Raw genomic sequence first — 18,347 nt, 5'->3', positions numbered from 1 at the left:
TTGTACTTGAAGCTCTTGATCTCACAGAAATAGTGTGTTCCCTTGAACACAGAATTAAACTCTTCTAGAAATTGAAATATTTTAACCAATATGTAGTATCATTTTATTAATTAGTCTGTCCTATGAAGAAAAAGATCCTTGTCTTTATCAGTGACTTATGCTTCAAAATATAGATGCAATTCCACAATTCCTAGGAGCAGGGAAAATTTATGAGGCTATTTTCAGCACCATCCACATGTCCATCGGTAATATGGAAGAGCCATAGCTGACACATTTGGATTTTATTAAAGAATTTAGCAGAATCATGTCTCCTACAGTGAACCCAATGGCACGAAGTATTTCCAGGTCACTCATATTGAGAAACTTGTACCTTGATTTATATACATTTCTACTCTGGTAATAATTTCTATAACACTAAGCATTTAAATATGAAAAAATTGTATAGAATGATGATCTATATTAATTTAAAGGCTTCTGTCAGGCATAAGAGCAAAGTGATAGCATTATGGATTTTCATTGTAAATTACTTGTGTAATTTTAAAAGTGATTTTTTTAGAGAAAGATAAAAATCTTGGCTCTAACATGTGAGGAAAGGTAAAATAATGTGTGTAATCTTTACAGATATGTACTAACATGCGTCCACATTTAGTAACCAGGGGAAATGCATAAAATAAGAGCTGAAAACATAGACTATGGTGAGTTCATGGAACTACTGTGTGTTGTGGTATGGCACTGAAATTAGATGATCAACAGCTACTGCTTTTTTTTTCATATGTAAAAAAAGTTTAAGGTAATGTCACTAGAAATCTGACCTGTTCTTTATGCCTAATTAATTGTTACATGTCATGTATCTTGCTTATTGGGATTTTTTGAGTTTCCAACATCAGCAGAATGTAAAAAAAAATGTTGTGCATCACTGACTACTTAATGTTATGTGCCAGGAACTATGAAAAGATGGTTAAAGTATTCCTTTATTGTGGTATTTGATGGAATCAAAAGTGCTATGAAATCAGTCCCAAGAAGGGACATGTCACAGTTTGATGGCATTAATATGCAAACAAATGTGAGCCAGAATGTTCTTGGAGCTGACTGAAGCTCTCCTCTCTTCACAGATGGCAGCTACCTCAGCACTTGCAGCTTTGGAGGACATGTTCCTTAGAGCTTTTCTTTTTGTCATCAATAAAATGAATGATAAAGAGTACACCAAGGTCTGAGATGTCTAGAACCAACTGATCTTTTTATGATGGTTAATGCAGAACACACACAGAAACACACACACACACACACACACACACACACACACACACACACACACCTTCACACAAACATACCTGCAAACATACTCATAAAAACACACACATACACACATGTCTACCAACATGCAAAGAAAACGTCACTTTTCACCTGTGTAGGTTACTTTACAAAAAACATTTTAGCCAATGTTTTCTTCTGGCAAGGAAAGAAAATCCAATTCCTGTCAGTTCCACAAAAGGTGGATATTTAAAAACCTAAGAAACTGTAATGCATAAAAAGCAGAACAAGTTCCATGGAAATACAGGAAACTATTCTTAAAGATTTGAAACTTCTTTTCAAAACACTCTAGTTAGTTGTAGTTTTAAAAGAAGTATACATTTATTGGGCATATATGCCTGTTTGAGTATATCCATTTAATGTCTGAATTAAAAACAGTATCTTCACATTACATGTATATTTTGCCTTTCAACTTTGTGTTTTAAGGGGATTCCTGTGTTTGTAAATGCGTACGTTTCTGTGCCCATTTATGTTTGTTGTGCTTTTTCTTTGGCTCTTTTTTTTTTTTTGGTTTGTTTATTTTGTCCTGTTCTGATTTTTTAAATATTGTTTGATTTGTTTTATTATTATTCTATAGACACTTGTTTGTTTTCTAAGGAGACATAGGAAGGGTGTGAATCCAGATGGTAGGGAGAAAGGAAAGAAGCTGGAATGAGTATGGAGATAGCAAACCGGAATCAAAATGTATAGTCTGGAAAAATATCTATTTTTAATAAGAGCAAAAGGTCTTTAAAAAAAAATGGAAGCCTCTAACAAAAAAGTTAAGTCATGAGGTACATTCTCCTTTGAAAGGGGATCTACAATCCTAGTTCCTCTCTCAGTCTTTGCTTCCTGGTCATCACAAAATTTACATATGAATAAATATTTACAGTCTTGGCTCTGGTAAGACAAAGTGTTCAGTGTTGCACATACTGTTGTTCCAAAGTGAGCAAATCCAAAAGGATGTCCCACACCCACCTGGGCTTTCTCTGTTTCAAGCTCAGATTCTCCAGACTCAAACCACTGGTAACAACTGACCAGACATAGAGATTTGGAGAGCCATGAGACAAATGACCCTTCCCTCCCTTTAAGTTGTTGGTTTTGGGTATTTGTCACAGCAACAAACTATAACACAGAACTAATGTATGCTCATCAAAATTACTCAGTCACCATATCCCTCCACTGCTGATAATGAAAAATATGATTGCAAAGACAACTCATTTGCTTCTTCTGTAATATCAACTTTGAAATTCTATTTATTTTTTACTAATCTGTATAAGCATTGAATAACCTCAAAACATTTTCTTGTTTTCTAAATAAATTAAAAAAAATTAGATTTAAATTCAGAAAGTCACATTTATCATGCATAAAGTAAAAATACTATTATTTTATTTTATTAATCATTATAGTAACATTTAACAGTTTTTCCTATATGTTTAAATAAAGAATTTCCATGGCCTATTGAGCAACTATGAGCTGCTCAAAATGAACTGTTACAAAAGCATAAAAACTTTTAAAATTATATTTCAATTCATAATGAATTAGCATTTAACTATGTGATAGCCAAAGTTATATTTTTGTCTTAATTGCTATGCCTAAGAGATCCATGAAACAAAAATGCCTCTTATCTGCAAACCCCTTTCTCAAAGACAGATAGTTCCTGAAATGCTGGAAGCTATTATTTATTTATTTAAGATAACAATACACTTTTTGTCACTCCCCTCAACAAGTTTGTTTGACCATTAACACTGGTTGTGCTTGATCACATGTGGGCAGGATGTATGTAAGACAAGAAATATGTCAAGAAGTACTCTTGCCCCTGATTGGATGTAGGCAGGAGGTATGCAGGTAGGAAGTAGATCAGGATGTATGCTTGCCCCTGATTGGGCTTCATACAGTGAATTATGGGATTTGTCTTGTGGCACAAATAGACTTTTCCATCACAATGTTGACACAAATCGTTAGTCCTTTTACAGCTTGGTACAAAGGCTTATCAATAAAATGTGTCTCAAACAGAACAGAATATCAATGTTTGAAGATACAGTAAAGAATTAGAACATTCAATCATCAACAAATGTAAATTATGAAAAATAAGTAAATAGACAAGAACAATAAAATGTATGATTTATTGATATTGAAGAAAAATTGCATTCTGCAATATCAAATTGAATTGACAAATACTTTCAAGAATGATAGCAGAAAATTTTCCAGTTGTAGAGATAGAAATACCCATCCAGGCACAGCAGTCCTTTAGAACGCCAAAGACAAGGTAAGAAAGTAGCTCTTATAATATTATAATTAAAACACTAGATATTAAACTGATAAGAACAGATACTATACTTGATCTTAGTCAAAAGGCCGAGAAGTGATGGGAGGCCTGCCTTCTTGTGGCGGGGAGTAGAGGGTGGGTTGCAGGGAAGACTGGGGGGGGGGTGGGAGGAGTGAAAACGGAGATCTTGATTGGTGTGTAAAATGAATGGAAAATTTTTCTTAATTATAAAAAAAGAAATTGTTCTTACTAAGTTCCCTGTTAAGAAACAAAAGGACTAACTCAAAGAGAAATAAAATGAGGAGAAATGAAAAAATATACTAGATATACAAGACAAAAATAAAATGTACATCAAAACTTTGAGAAATAGCAAATCACATATAAAGACAAGGTTACAAGAATAATAGCTGCTTTCTCAATGAGAACTTCAAAAGCCAAAGCATCTTAGAATGTTGTATTTCATGTTTTGAAAGATCAGAGCTAGCAGCTAACACTATTACACTAGCAAAAATATCTATCCTAATTAAATGAGGGAAAAGTAAAAGCTTTCCATGATAGATGTAGGTTATGGGACCTTTTGTAGGTAGAAGTTTCTTTCCCACTTGCCTGTTCCCAAATACCCAGCAGCTGCTTCCCAAATAATTGACTCAGACTTAATATTACTTATAAATGCTCAGCTGGTAGCTCAGGCTTATTGCTAACTAGCTTTTACAGTTAAATTAATCCATAGTTCTTATCTATGTTTAGTCATGTGGCTTGGTAGCTTTTCTCAATATGACATTCTCATCTTGCTTCCTCTGCATCTGGCTGGTGACTCCTGACTCTGCCCTCTTCTTCCCAGAATTCTCCTAGTCTGGTCACTCCACCTATACTTCCTGCCTGGCTACTGGTCAATCACCATTCCATTAAAACAATTTAAGTGACAAATCTTACAGTGTACAAGAACATTATCCTACAGCATTTCCCCTGATTTTGTCCAATTACAAAGGAAGGTTATAACCTTAATAGTAAAATAAAACCAATTATCAAGCAAGAACCACAGTAACAATATCCAATCCATTTGCAATTGACAAAAGTAGAGAAAATATTTAATTACCCATCCTATCCTGGTGAGTCTAAAGTTTTATATCTAATTTATTAACTATATTTAACCATATATATTTAAATTATAACTATAACTATCTAGTCTTCAACTCCATCAAAAACCCTAGAAGGATGTAATGTTACCTTATGACAAGAACATCAGGCTGCCTGGATAGACACCCAAAGTTCCTCTGAAACATTGGGGCATCCTACTTCGTCCCATAGGCCTAGCATATCATATCTGACAGGCTTGCGTGTGAAGCAGGATTTTTGAAGGACTGTCCCACTTTGTCTTGGCAAAGTTCTGCAGTCACATTCTTTTCTGTCCTGCTTGTCCAATATGGACAATACACTGTCAGCAGTTGAGGTAAGGGCAGTTTCTTGCCCAGTGGCTAACTTTTGCCATAAGAAAAAAAAACTCCATATGTCTGAAATATATCCTTGTATACCTAGAAAACTTAACTATCATGACTGTAAGTTTGACTATTATAGATGATTATTAATCTGTATTTTAATTATATATTACATTTTTAAATGAGCTGCATAAACATAATACCCTAAACAAGAGTAGAAATATACATATAGTATAACAAAATTAACTTTAAATTTGTATCAATAAACCAAAATTCATAATGTAAAAAAAATGTAAGCTAATTAATAGTTATTTTTTGGATCAAAGAAGATTCAATAATCTCCCCTTTTATCCTATCATTTGTATATTCCCCCTTTTCTTTTCAGAACTAGATCCCTGAATTTAATCTCCTTTGTTTAGCTTTTTTCTGACCATTATCCATAACAACTCCCCTAAACAATGACAAATATCCATACTTCATTTTCGGGAATGTGGGCACAGTTCTTTAGACTACTTCTTGCTGACTGGGGGACCTGAGAAAATTTAGGATTATGGTTAAATCATGACTGGTGCAGTCTGTGAGGCTGGATCATCTCACCCAGCATCCTTGAACCTTTTCTGGATACAGAACTCAGAAGAAATTGTAGCAGAGATGCTCTGAAATGTTGGATCATCTGGGCCATCTGTTCCCATCTGAGATTTTTCAGGGATTCTTCCTTGATCAAATCTGACTTTTCTTAATACAGAATGAAACCAAAGACTCGCATTTCCTGTGGAAGTAAAAGCATAACCTCTTCTTCAAAGTAACATATATTTTGACTTGAGTTTTAAATTCAATGCATTTTCAAAATATATAGGTTAGATTAATCCAGCAACAATTAAAATCAAATGTCTCTTGGTAGCTGTTGTTCCTTTCTCATCTGTCAAAAAATTAAAAGACAATGCAATAATACACAGTACCCAGACTCTGTATTTTCCATCTTTATATGGCATTTTTTTATATTACTTTATTCCCTTTTAAGGACTTTACATTTTAAAACTATATATTTCTTTTTTATTTGGTCTATACCTTCTCTTTGTTCTCCCAAGCCTACATATGTTTTTAAACACAGTATAACCCACTTAGAAATTTGTTTTTGCTTTTGTTTCTGTTTTTGAATCTGTCTTATGGCATCTCTCTATCTTTTTCTGACCATGTGAGCATTTAAGCAGCTAAGTGGGCATGGCTAGGACTAAAACGTCAGCTTTGGCAACTGGCACTGCCCCAATACTCAGTTCCTTGAGAAGGTAGTTTCATGTTGGAGGCACATTTACTGCCAGCTCTGAAACCATGTTTACTGCGCCAACTCTGGAAAGTTTTTGCGTCCACACTGCCACTGAGTAGTGTGCCACCCACTGCTCATAAACTCCATATAAGTGTTTGGTAGCAGGGCCTTTTAGAAAAGCCATGTAGTTTCTGCCACTAATGCTGACTCAGAAACCATCTCTTAAAGGAGTTTCTGCTCACTGCCTGCAAACAGAGCTTACTAGGGAAAAGATGGTTACTAAGGAGCTGTGTTTGACTCTGTTTTTCTTGGTGTGTTTAGAACCCTTTTTTAAAATTTTATAATTAATTTAATTTTACATATCAGCAACGGATTCTCCTATCCTCTCTCCTCCCACCTCCCAGGCTTCCTCCTGAACCCACCCCCCATTCTCACCTCCTCCAAGGCAAGGTCTCCTCTGGGGATTCAGCTTGGCCTGGTAGATTCAGTTGAGGCAGGTCCAGTTCCCTCCACCCTACACTAAGGTTGAATAAAGTGCTCAGCATAGGCCCTAGGTTCCAGAAAGCCAGATGGAGCTCCAGGAGTCCAATCGGTGAGAGAGAGGAGGGATTATATGAGCAAGAGTTATTGAGACCATGATTGGAAAAAGCACAGGGACGAATAGCCAAACTAGTGGAGCCCCCATGGAACTAGAACTCTTTTTTAAAACTTTCTTAGGTTTTATGTGGAAATCCTTGCCCCATGTTGGGCACGAATTTGAGTGACATATCTTTACAGTGTACAAGAGCATTGTCCCATAGAAACTTTTATGAGACATAAAACATCCTCAAAGAAGACACTCAAATCATATAGAATGGAGAGAACAATGCATGAACTATAGAAAAGAAAAAGCAGGTGGGAATAGCAGTTAAAGGTGAATATTAGGAAAATACTAAACACCACAAATTTATCAAAATAATAGGATGAAGTATACATCCTCTACTAATTAATTGTAATCCTAATGATCTCACGTCCTCAATCAAAAAGCAGTCTAGCAGATTGGTTTAGTAGACAGATCTTGGGGCATGATAACAGCTCAGCAGTCAGAAGCATTTGCTGCTTGTGCATAGGAACCACACATTCAGTTCCTAGCACACATCTGGTTCCTCACCACTGCCTGTAAATCCAGCTCCAGGAGGTCCAATGTGACTGAGTAAGACAGTTCAGAGGACCCTCCACCTTGTATTCTTGCACAGGCAATTCCATATTTAACTAGACTCTGAACTCCTTGATGGAAAATCCCTAGCAACCCAAGGTCAGAATCTCCTAGCTAACTCCTAGCTAACTTTTGTTAAAGCTGCCTGTTACTGCAGAACCCACCTCCACCCCCAGCTAACTATTTATCTTTACTGCCTGCTTGTGGAACTACCCCCCAACTAAGTGATGACCTTAATTCCTATTAAAGCTGCTTACTTCAAACTGCTTACATTTGCAACACCCACCACCCCTAAAACCTCAAGTCCTCCCCAACCCCCATCACCAGTACAGCTACAGAGCAAGATACCAGGACATGGTTTCTGCCTCTAAAATTCTTCTGGACACTCATGGCTATACACAGGTAACTGAACACTTGGGTGTGGCCCCAGCTAGCTGGAATAAAAACTTCAACTGGCTATACTCCGTGTCTGGGTGGTCATCATTGGTGAGCTCCCTGGAACACTCAGGACATTTTAGGGCCTCTTTCAGAACCCCACAAGTTTCATGCACTCACACAGACAAGCAAGCACACACACACACACACACACAAACAAACACACACATACACAACAACAACAACACACAGGATCCATCCATTTTTTTCCCTCCACAAAACCAAAAATATATGAGAACTACAATTAGGGAAATCAAAATGAAAGGAAGTCTTTCCATTTAAAAATATTATTCTCAGTTGACAGATCACGATTCTATGATTCTATAATTAAATAAATTTGTTTAGTAGTTATTTCACCATGAATATTCTTCTATGTCATTCTTGTCTAAAACTTCTAATAGTAAGTAAGTGGGAAAAATCAACATGGAACAATACCAGGGATGCTACGATTCACTTTGATCCAACATTCATCCATATGGATAACTGGTCTATTTTATATGGATTACCTATCAGAAAAAAATAATTTCTTACATATGCAAACACTAGTTATCCATACTTTTATGTTGACTGTGTATTCAATCTTCATTTCAGGGGAAAAAACCCACCACCCTACATGCTCATATAATAATATCTTAAAGCAAAAAGCTTTCTCATAGCACATTACATAATAGACTAGGTGTGAAATTAGTTTTCTGGTGAATGGATACCCGGAAGGTTGTTAGTTTTTTATTACATACAGGTTTTTGTACATGAATGCATTAGAATTCACCTACAGATGAAATTAATGTGTTTTAAATTAATGACTAGCTTTGAATATGCACTCAATATTTTGTCTGCACCTAAATATTTACACCACTTTTTTGTTGCAATAATATAAAGAGCTTTTCTCTGGGTTTTGGCTCCACTCACCTTAAGGATTAAAGTGAAAATAGGAAACAGCACATTTCCAAGTGAAAGATGCAAGGAAAATGAATTAGTGCAGGGATTACAGTAGAGAGTTTGCATGATCTGTAGTTCATTCATACCAGCCACATAAAAAGCCTGCCTGGTGATATGTGCTTGCAATCTCAGCCCTGGGAAGGAGATGACAGAGCTTCAGGCTCCCTGGTAGGACAGACCAGACTAAGCTTAAACATACAAACACATACACATTTTCCTGCACATAAACACACACACAGAAAAGTAAATGAGTACATGTAAAATTTACAATTACAAATATCATATGGTTTGAGAAGTTGAATTCTCAAAACATTCCAAGTTAAATATTTTCTATAATCAATTCTAAACAAGAAAGACAGGAAATGGAACTAATAACTTTGCTCAATTTAGTATTTAGGGATCAAAACTAAATGCATTTCCTATTTTTTCAAATTGAAACCTTATTGTAACACATCAAATTAAAACTTGGGTTCAACAATACATCTCCTTTGATTATTCACAGATTTTTGCATCTAAGAAATTTAATGGTTTATATTTGGTTTCTCTTTCAAAAACGACATTAGGAAGATGGTAAAAAATGCTTCTTTTACTTTTCTATTTCTATTCTTCTCAAAAATTGACTAACTTTTTCTTAAAATTATGACAATGGATTCACTATTGTTTAACTGTGGATTTTCTAAAAATAGTGGCTGAATATCTAAATCAGATGTTTATTTTCAATTCTGTAACAGCTTCTATCTTGTGTACAGTAGTTTTAAAATACTGCTAAATTTGATCCATTTTAGTTGGTGGTCTGGGAGGGCAGGGCACAAAGATGATCTTATTAACGGTTAAATGAAAAACCCAATGCAGGCTAGGTGTCACTGCTGCTTAAAGGAGGAGACGGGTGGAGAGAAGAAAAACAGTCATGAGCATTGATGCCGGCATGGAGGTTATGGACAGCAGGCCCACGGAGGACTACAGCACAGGGAAGGAAACTTCACAGAAAGAGTCAAGAAGGTCTACATGTTAGAGGAAAGCTCTTGTTGCATTTCTGAGTAACTGAAAAAAAGCAGGCAAAGTTATGACCCTGCATGCTGGCTGCCTTGAGCTTCTGCACTCGGGGCTGGTTTGCCAGGAAAGAAAAGTATAGTATTGCATTAAGGAAGTGAGTATTCTACCCTATCGTAAAGGGACTGCACCTCCTCTAGGCTTGTCCCTTAGCTGCAGTGATTGAACCAGCAGGGTTGGAATGAATGGTTTCCACCCAAGCAAGAAATGAAACTCTGTTCTCTTGACCATAGCTTTTGTTTCATTTTGGTTTAGTTGAGTTGGTTTTTGTTTTTGGTGTGGTTGTTGTTAATTTGCTGGTTTGTTCGATTTTAACATACCCTCTGTGAGAGAGAATTCTAAAATCATTTAGCAATCAACTTACAGCTGCAAAGCATTTTTCGTATCTTGCCTTCTGCAAGGAATATGCATATTCTTTTATGAATCTTTTGTTTTTTTTTTTTAATTTAGTGTGCATGTGTCTTAGGGGTTACTATTGCTGTGAAGAGATACCCTGACCATTTAATTGAGTGTGGCTTGCTTACTGTCTCAGAGTCTAAGTTCAGTCAATCATAATCACAAAGTGGAGCATGGCCGTGCACAGATAGATGTGGTACTAGAGCTGAAAGTGCTCCATCTTGCAGGCAACAGGAAGTCTACTGACTATCATACTGAGTGAAGCTTGAGAAAAGAGACCTCAAAGCCCCCCTCCCCCCAGTGGCACACTTCATCCAACAAGGCTACATCTCCTAATATATCCACTCCCTTTGGGGACCATTTTCTTTTAAACTACCACATTCCACTCCCTGGCCCCCAAAGGCTTATAATCAAATCATAATGGGAAAAAACTGCATTCAATTAACTTCAAAAGTCTCTGTAGTCTATAAAAGTCTCAAACTTATTTCAAAGTCCAAGGTCTATTCTGTGAAACATTAGAGTCTCTTAACTATAATAACATGTAAAAATCAGAATCAAAAAGCAGATCACATACTTCCAACATATAACGTCAAAGGATATACATCACCATTCCAAAATACAGGGAAGGGAGTATACCAAGGAAATACTGGACCACAGCGATACCAAAAACCATCTGGGCAGTCTCCAAATTCTGCTTCTCCATGTCTGATGTCAAAATGCTCTACTGGTCTCAGATTATGTTCAGATTTGTTTATTACGACATACTTCTTTCTCTTGGGCTGGTTCCACTCTCTGTTAGCAGCTCTTCTTGACAGGTATCCCATGACTCTGGCATCTCTAACATCTTGGGTTCTCCAAGGCAATCCAGGCTGCTGTTTTAGGCCTCCATTCAGGGACATCTCTGACGCATATCTAGACTCAGCAGCTGTCCTTAGGCATGGAAGCAACTTCTCTAAACTGTTTCTTCTATCATTAGCTCTAAAGCCAGAACCACGTGACTGAAGCTGCCAAGTTCTGCTGCTTACTGGGGCTGGAATATGGCCCCCTTGTTTAATTACATCATTACCAGCTTCTTTTTTTCCCTTACTGCCTAAGCATGGCTTTTTTTTAAACTTAATCTTTAGACCAGGCAGGCCTCAAATTCAGAGATCTACCAGCCTCTGCCTTCCAAGGGCTGGGATTAAAGGCATGCACCACAACACCAGGCTCTAAACTTTTCTTCAATTCCCTTCCAGAATTTGGAAACTTAGCTGGGTAGGATCTTGCTCTAAGGTAACCACTCCCTTTATTTATTTCTTAAAATGTTTATCTCCTTGAACAAAGAACTTAGCTTCATTCTGCTTTCTGCTGCTCTTTTTTCTCCTCAAAATACACCTTTTGTAATTTACCATGCTCTGCTCAACAGTTTTCGGTATAAATCTTCATATGAGTTACCACTAATATGCACGTGACAGAGTCTATAGTAGGCTGTTTTGAGACTTCTTCTGCCAACAGAATTAACCCAAGACTCTTCACTTTAGCCTCAGGCAGACTCTTTGGACAAAGGCAAAATGTAGCCACTTTCTTCACCAAACTATTACAAGAACAATCTCTAGGCGATATAGAAAAATTCTTCTCTGAAACCTCTTGAGTGAGCCCCAGACAGTTGAAAAAATTCTTAGCACCACTGTTTTCCATATTCCTCCTAGTATGGCCCATTAAGCAGTACTTAAATCATTTTATTGCTTTCATAACCCAAGGTACCAAGTTCCAAATTCCAAAAACATGGTCAGGCTTATCACAGCAATACCCCACTTGCTGTGGGATGTTGTTCTGTATGCTGTGAATATGTGTTGCTCTGATTTGTTGATAAGTAAAATGCTGATTGGCTAGTCAGTAGGCAGGGAGTATAGGAGGAACAAGCAGAGAGGAGAATTCTGGGAAGAGGAGGGCTGAGTCAGGAGTCACAGAGGAAACAAGATGTCAAGGTAGAACTGAAAAAGGTACCGAGCCACATAGCTAAACATAAATAAGAATTATGGGTTAATTTAAGTGTAAGAGCTAGTCAGTAATAAGCCTGAGCTAATAGCCAAGCAGTTATAAATAATATTAAGTCTCTTGAGTAATTATTTTATAAGTGTCTATGGGTCTGCGAGGGTCAGGTGGGATCCAAGAAACATTCATCATACACCCACTCCTGGTACCAATTTCTTAGTTAGGGTTTACTATTGCTGTGAAGAGACACCAACCAGAGCAACTCTTATAAAGAAAACATTTAATTGAAGGTGGCTCACTTACAATTTTAGTCCGTTTTGATCATGAAGGGGAGCATAGCAGCATGTAGGCAGATGTGGTGCTAGAGCTGAGAGTGCTAGATTTTGCAGACAACAGGAAGTCATACTGAATGAACTTGAGAAAAGAGACTTCAAAGCTCACCCCCACAGTGACACACTTTCTTCAATAAGGCCACACTTCCTAATAGTGCCACTCCCTGTGGGAGCCGTTTTCTTTCAAACCACCACAGTGTGTATGTGTCTACATGGTGTGTGTGTGTGTGTGTGTGTGTGTGTGTGTGTGTGTGCATGCATTTGCAGTGATTGATGACAATGTGAAGGACTCAGGTCCCTCAGGTCCCTCTTTATATCTTGTAAATTCTGGGGACTGAACTTAGATACTCAGTCCTAAAGCAAGTATCTTTACCTGCTGAGTCATCTTACTAGCTCCTGTAAAGAAAAATACTAAAAGAAAAGAAAGAGATTCCTTGGGGAAAAACTGATGGGCATGACATCATGAAATACTGTACTTCATATAAACACAGTTCATATTCTTCATGAGTTAATTCATGGGAAAACTTACTTTAAAAAACTTTCAAATGGATAAAACATTGTAATATCTTTTTATTTACTTTAGGTGAACATAGAAATATTTTTAAAATTATTTTTTTAAATATTTTTAATCAAATAATTATCACCAATTACTTTCAGATACATATTATCATTCTTTTATACATGTATTTACTATACAAACTCTCCTTAGCCAAATAATAGAAAACAAATTCATTGCATTCTTGCTTGCAACAGCCATTGATTAAACATACAAGAACATTAGTTAGTGTGTCTAACTTGTTACCTAAAAATAAAAATAAACACTATACTTATTTTTATTTAATATATAAAAACATTGACTTTAGCAAGATTAAACAGCTTACCAAACATAATACATTGAATATGGGATAAAAATGATATGAGCATTCTTGCAGATGGTTTTATTTTAATATGTGGTGTTCCAACATGATGCACCTACATCCACATAAGACCTGAGAAAGCTTTTAGAGGTTGTAATCCAAAAAATGGAGCCAAACACAGCTTCCAAGTCTCATGTCTTTCATGCCAGCTGCAATACAGAGACTCATCTCCTGGCAGCTGCCAGCATGCCATACGGGTTTCTGTAGTCTCTCACACAGGCCTTGGTTCAGAGCATCATCTCCCAGACACTTCCTGTGGGCTGGAGCCACCAGCATGCTACATGGCAGGTTTGGGGGTTTTTGGGAGGTTTTGCTCATGCATACAGAAAAAATTACAGATGTTCAGTAAAGATTGATTCAGATAGAAAACAACTTCTAATTGGGTTAAAGTGTGTTTAAAAATATAGAACAGCTTGGGAAAAAAATGTAGAGACAGTCTTATACTCACATAAAGACAGACATGCATATATATATATATATATACATATATATACACATAATTTTAAAGTAATAAAGTGCTTTAAAAAGGGACTCAAGTAATATAAAACAAAAAAGCCATATAAAGATGGAAAATACAGAGTCTGGATCCTATATGTTATTGTGTTGTCTTTAAATTTTTTTGACACAGGATTATGAAAGTTGCTAGATTAAAACAACCTATATATTTTAAAATATATTTTAAAAATATCTTGACTTCAAAATGGAAGTTAAATGGTGTGTGGTTTTGGGGAAAGGTTATGCTTTGATTTCCAGAAGAAATGAGAGGCTATAGATTCATTCCAGATTGATATGGATCAGATTTTACTGAAGAAGACCTCCTGAAAATCCTGACTACAGACATAAAGAAATAAACCTAAAACAATACTGCAAAAACACTTAACATATATTATTTTCTGCTTAAACATAAAACAAAAAATCATCTTTGGCTAATCTGTGTACAAAACACAGTGTATACTTTTACTAATACAGATATGTATGTTACCTTTGAAAGTTTATGTATTTTCAGAGCAAGGGGACCAGACACCAGTGAAAATGAATGGACAGGGTGAACCAGCATCTCAAAATGCATCAGTTATAGTCTCCTCAGAATTCTTCATCCAGAACAGCTTCAAGGCTTCTGGATGAGATTATCTAGCCTCACAGAATATTCCAGCTAAGACTTGACCATAATCCTAAAACTTATCAAGATCTAAAGACACCAGTGTCTCCAAACAATTGGGAGTAGTCTAGAGAATGACATTCACATTCCCAAAAGATGACTTATGGATATTTACTCTCATTTTAGGGGGGTAGATTACAAGCTGATTTTGGCAGTCAGAAAAAAAGCTGAGCAAAGGGGATTAGATTCAATGACCTTTTTCTGAAAAGAAAAGTAGGGATATAGAAATGTGTAGCTAGAGTTTTCCTGCCTTGCCCACAGTCAGGACAAATCTTTGTCACCTGCCAGTCCCACAGCCACTCAGACCCAACCAAGTAAACACAGAGACTTATATTGCTTACAAACTGTATGGCTGTGGCAGGCTTCTTGCTAACTGTTCTTATAGCTTAAATTAATCCATTTCCATAAATCTATACCTTGCCACATGGCTCTTGGCTTACTGGCATCTTTTCATGCTGCTTGTCAGGGTGGCAGCTGGCAGTGACTCCTTCTGCCTTCCTGTTCTTTTATTTCTCCTCTCTGTTAGTCCCACCTATACTTCCTGCCTAGCCACTGGCCAATCAGTGTATTATTTATTTACCAATCAGAGCAATTTGATATACAGACCATCCCACAGCACTTCCCTGTAGATGTAACCAATCATCTTATTAAAATAAGAAATACAGAGCCAATGTAAAAGAAAGCCGAGAGGTCAGAGCTCAGAGATAAAATCTTACCTCCTGCAGTGCTCCTAACTTCCCCGAGAGAGCTTCTTCCTGTTTGTCTCTGTTTAAATAGTCTTTCTGTTCTGCCTTCTCATTGGTTGTAAACCCAACCACATGACTGCCTCATCACTGCCTGTAAGTACCGCCCTCCAGGTCTTAAAGGCATATGTCTCCAATACTGGTTGTATCCCTGAATACACAGAAATCTACCTAGCTCTTCTAACCACCACGCTCTTGCTATGGCTCTAATAGCTCTGACCCCAGGGCAACTTTATTTATTAACATAAAATTAAAATAACATTTCAGTACAAATAAAATATCACCATATTTCCCCTTTTCTATTTTAATAAAAAGAAAAAAGGCAACTAACAAAAGAAGAACTATATACAAAAGTACAATAACTATATACAATATATACAAGTAACAAATACCTAAACGATGTCTAGTCCATTTGTATTTGACAAATCAGAGAAAATAATTCCCTTATCTATCCTATTTTAGTAAGTCCAAAATGTATCTAATTCACTTTCTATCCTAATTAATCTTCAACTATAACTAACTAATCTTCAACTCCCTCAGAGACCCAAGAAGGAAATAATATTAGCTAACAAAAATAAAAACAGGAAGTGCACAAAAGCAACTTCCAAAAATTTTGTGAGTTGACAGAAACAGCCAGCTGCCTGGACAGTCACCCGAGGTTTCTCCACAGTGTTGGGGCATCATCTTCAGCCTATAGGCTTATGGTATCTGACAGACTCATTTGTGAAGTAGGTTGTACACAAGGTCAACAGTTCAACCTCACATTGGGTGAGAGCAGTCCATGTACCAGAAACACCTGAATTCCACTAGTGTCATGTCATGATTCAGGATTTTAAATTCTGGAAATTATTGATGGTTTTTGAATTCAGCTGTCCATTCTTCTTGGCTGTGTATATATGGCTTCATCTAAGCATGCCCTTCTCCACATCCCTCTATTAAATGCCAGTCTACTATTGAAAGGCGTGAGCTTTCAGTTGCTGTTCCATTGCACAACAGAAGCCATCGGCCCACTGCCTGTTCAGCTGCCTTCAAAGAAAAGGGCACTGTACCTTTTCCAGATTGTGAAGGCCACTTCAGGGATGGTGCCATATTGTCCTGGCCTCAGAAGATGCCTTCTGATAAAGCCATAACCATACTTGTTTTGGCAGGAATCGGTAGTCCTTTGTTTCGTGTTCTGTCTGTCCATTTTGTCCTGTTGATTTGACGATACTTTGTTGTCCAGTGGCTAACTTTTGCCACAATGAAAATTAACTCCATATGCAGTTTCTTCAATGCCCATATTTTCTCTGAAGTAGATTGGTACTGCCAGGAGCTGACATGTCTCAAAAAAGAAAAATTTCTAAGTTATTAAAATATTTTAAATGCCATATTCGTTAGATCTCTGAAGGGTTTGAAGATGACCTGTCTAAAATATATCTGCTCAGTTTTTAAAACATATCTAATATGACTACAATTTCTATTGTAATGTCTAACTACTAACTTTCATTTCTTTATATCCTAATAGTTGGTAATAATGTAAAGTATTTAAAACTAGTAATTGTCTTTTTCTTTTCTTTTTTTTTTTTTTTTTTTAAACAAGAACCTTAAATCTAATCTACTTTGCTTAGCCTTTTTCTTAACCCTTGACAACAACTTGTAACCAACCCCCCTAAACAATGAAAATTATCCCAGACCCAAAACCCATTAAAAGAACCAAAAAACCACCCGCCCCACACCACTTCTTTGGCAATGTGGGTGTCATATTCTTAAAATTGCTTCCTGCAGGGTATGGGCGAAGTTATCTTTATCCTGAAAGAAAACTTTAGGTTAATTGTCAAATTCTAGGAAAGGTAACTATATCCTTCATTATTATCCAGTCTGTGTATAAAGCCAAAGTTCAGGGTTTATCTCAAGTCCTTATTCAAGTAGTCTTTGAGACTGGATCATCTCAGCTAGTCATCTCAAAATTGCTCTGAGCACCTTGTAGTTCAAAGCTGATCTGTAGATGATGTTTGTCAGTTTAGTGATATTATTATTGTCCACGTGGAATTGTTGTTGTTGTTGTTGTGGGGCCCCATCTTCTTCCTGGAGACTTCAGTTGATGTTAGGCCTGGCCGTGATTTCCTGCAGAAAACTGATAAGAGACTCGAACACAAAGACATATATATGCAGCTAATTGAAGCCTTTTTTCTAGAATTAGTTAGTACTCTATATGACCATTCATATCTTAACAAAGTTTAAAATGTATATATATATATATATATATATATATATATATATATATATCAATCTTGTAAATTTTGATATAAAATTTATACTTTAAGAAAAGTTTAAAGAATCAGAATAGAATCAAAGAGTTGAGATTAGTAATAGAATAGTCCCTTAATTAATTTTGCTTTTGTCCTGTCCCTTAGCAGAAAATGGCTCTTTCTGGCATGATACAGGGAGTTTGCATTTTCCTTTTAACAACATGCTTGAGTTTAAAGAAGGAGAGAGCCATTCTCCAACTCCAAAGTCAGCTTTAAATTTTAATTGAACTGGGACTATTAGAAAACCAATAGTGTTAAATCTTTAGAGAAAAGCAGAAACAAACATTTAGGAAGACATAAAATTTTTTAGATAATATATACCCATATGCCATATACTCCCATATACTCTGTTTCCTGGGATAGATGATTTGTCCCTTTTCTTCAGTTGTCTCATTTGTCTTGTGTCCTTCAGATTCCTTAACCTTCATTCTCCTAAAAGACAAAAACAAAAACCTTCCCCCAAGACTAATTTTGGGGATGTTCCTTTTTGGCAAGTTATTATCTGATTAAATGAAAAGACATGTGTTACAGGTACAAGTTAGTTTAAATTGGATGTTCATGCTGATTGATGAACTATCACCTCCTCTAATTAAGAGGTTTCTCTTGTTCAAATCGAACCTTTATCAATTTTGATGGTACCCAGAGCTTATCTTCTCCTGT

At 36.4% G+C, this 18,347-nt stretch overlaps 1 pseudogene; it reads right to left on the bottom strand.

Moving 5' to 3' along the window:
• Positions 1-3,562: 3,562 nt before the first annotated feature.
• On the bottom strand, positions 3,563-3,660 carry LOC121830667 (U2 spliceosomal RNA; annotated as a pseudogene).
• Between the last annotated feature and the right edge of the window lie 14,687 nt (positions 3,661-18,347).

Source organism: Peromyscus maniculatus, chromosome 6 (assembly GCF_049852395.1).
Source record: "Peromyscus maniculatus bairdii isolate BWxNUB_F1_BW_parent chromosome 6, HU_Pman_BW_mat_3.1, whole genome shotgun sequence".
In the NCBI taxonomy this organism is placed as follows: Eukaryota; Metazoa; Chordata; class Mammalia; order Rodentia; family Cricetidae; genus Peromyscus; species Peromyscus maniculatus.
Note: the sequence above shows the minus strand (reverse complement) of the source record. Positions and strands in the feature narration are given on the sequence as shown.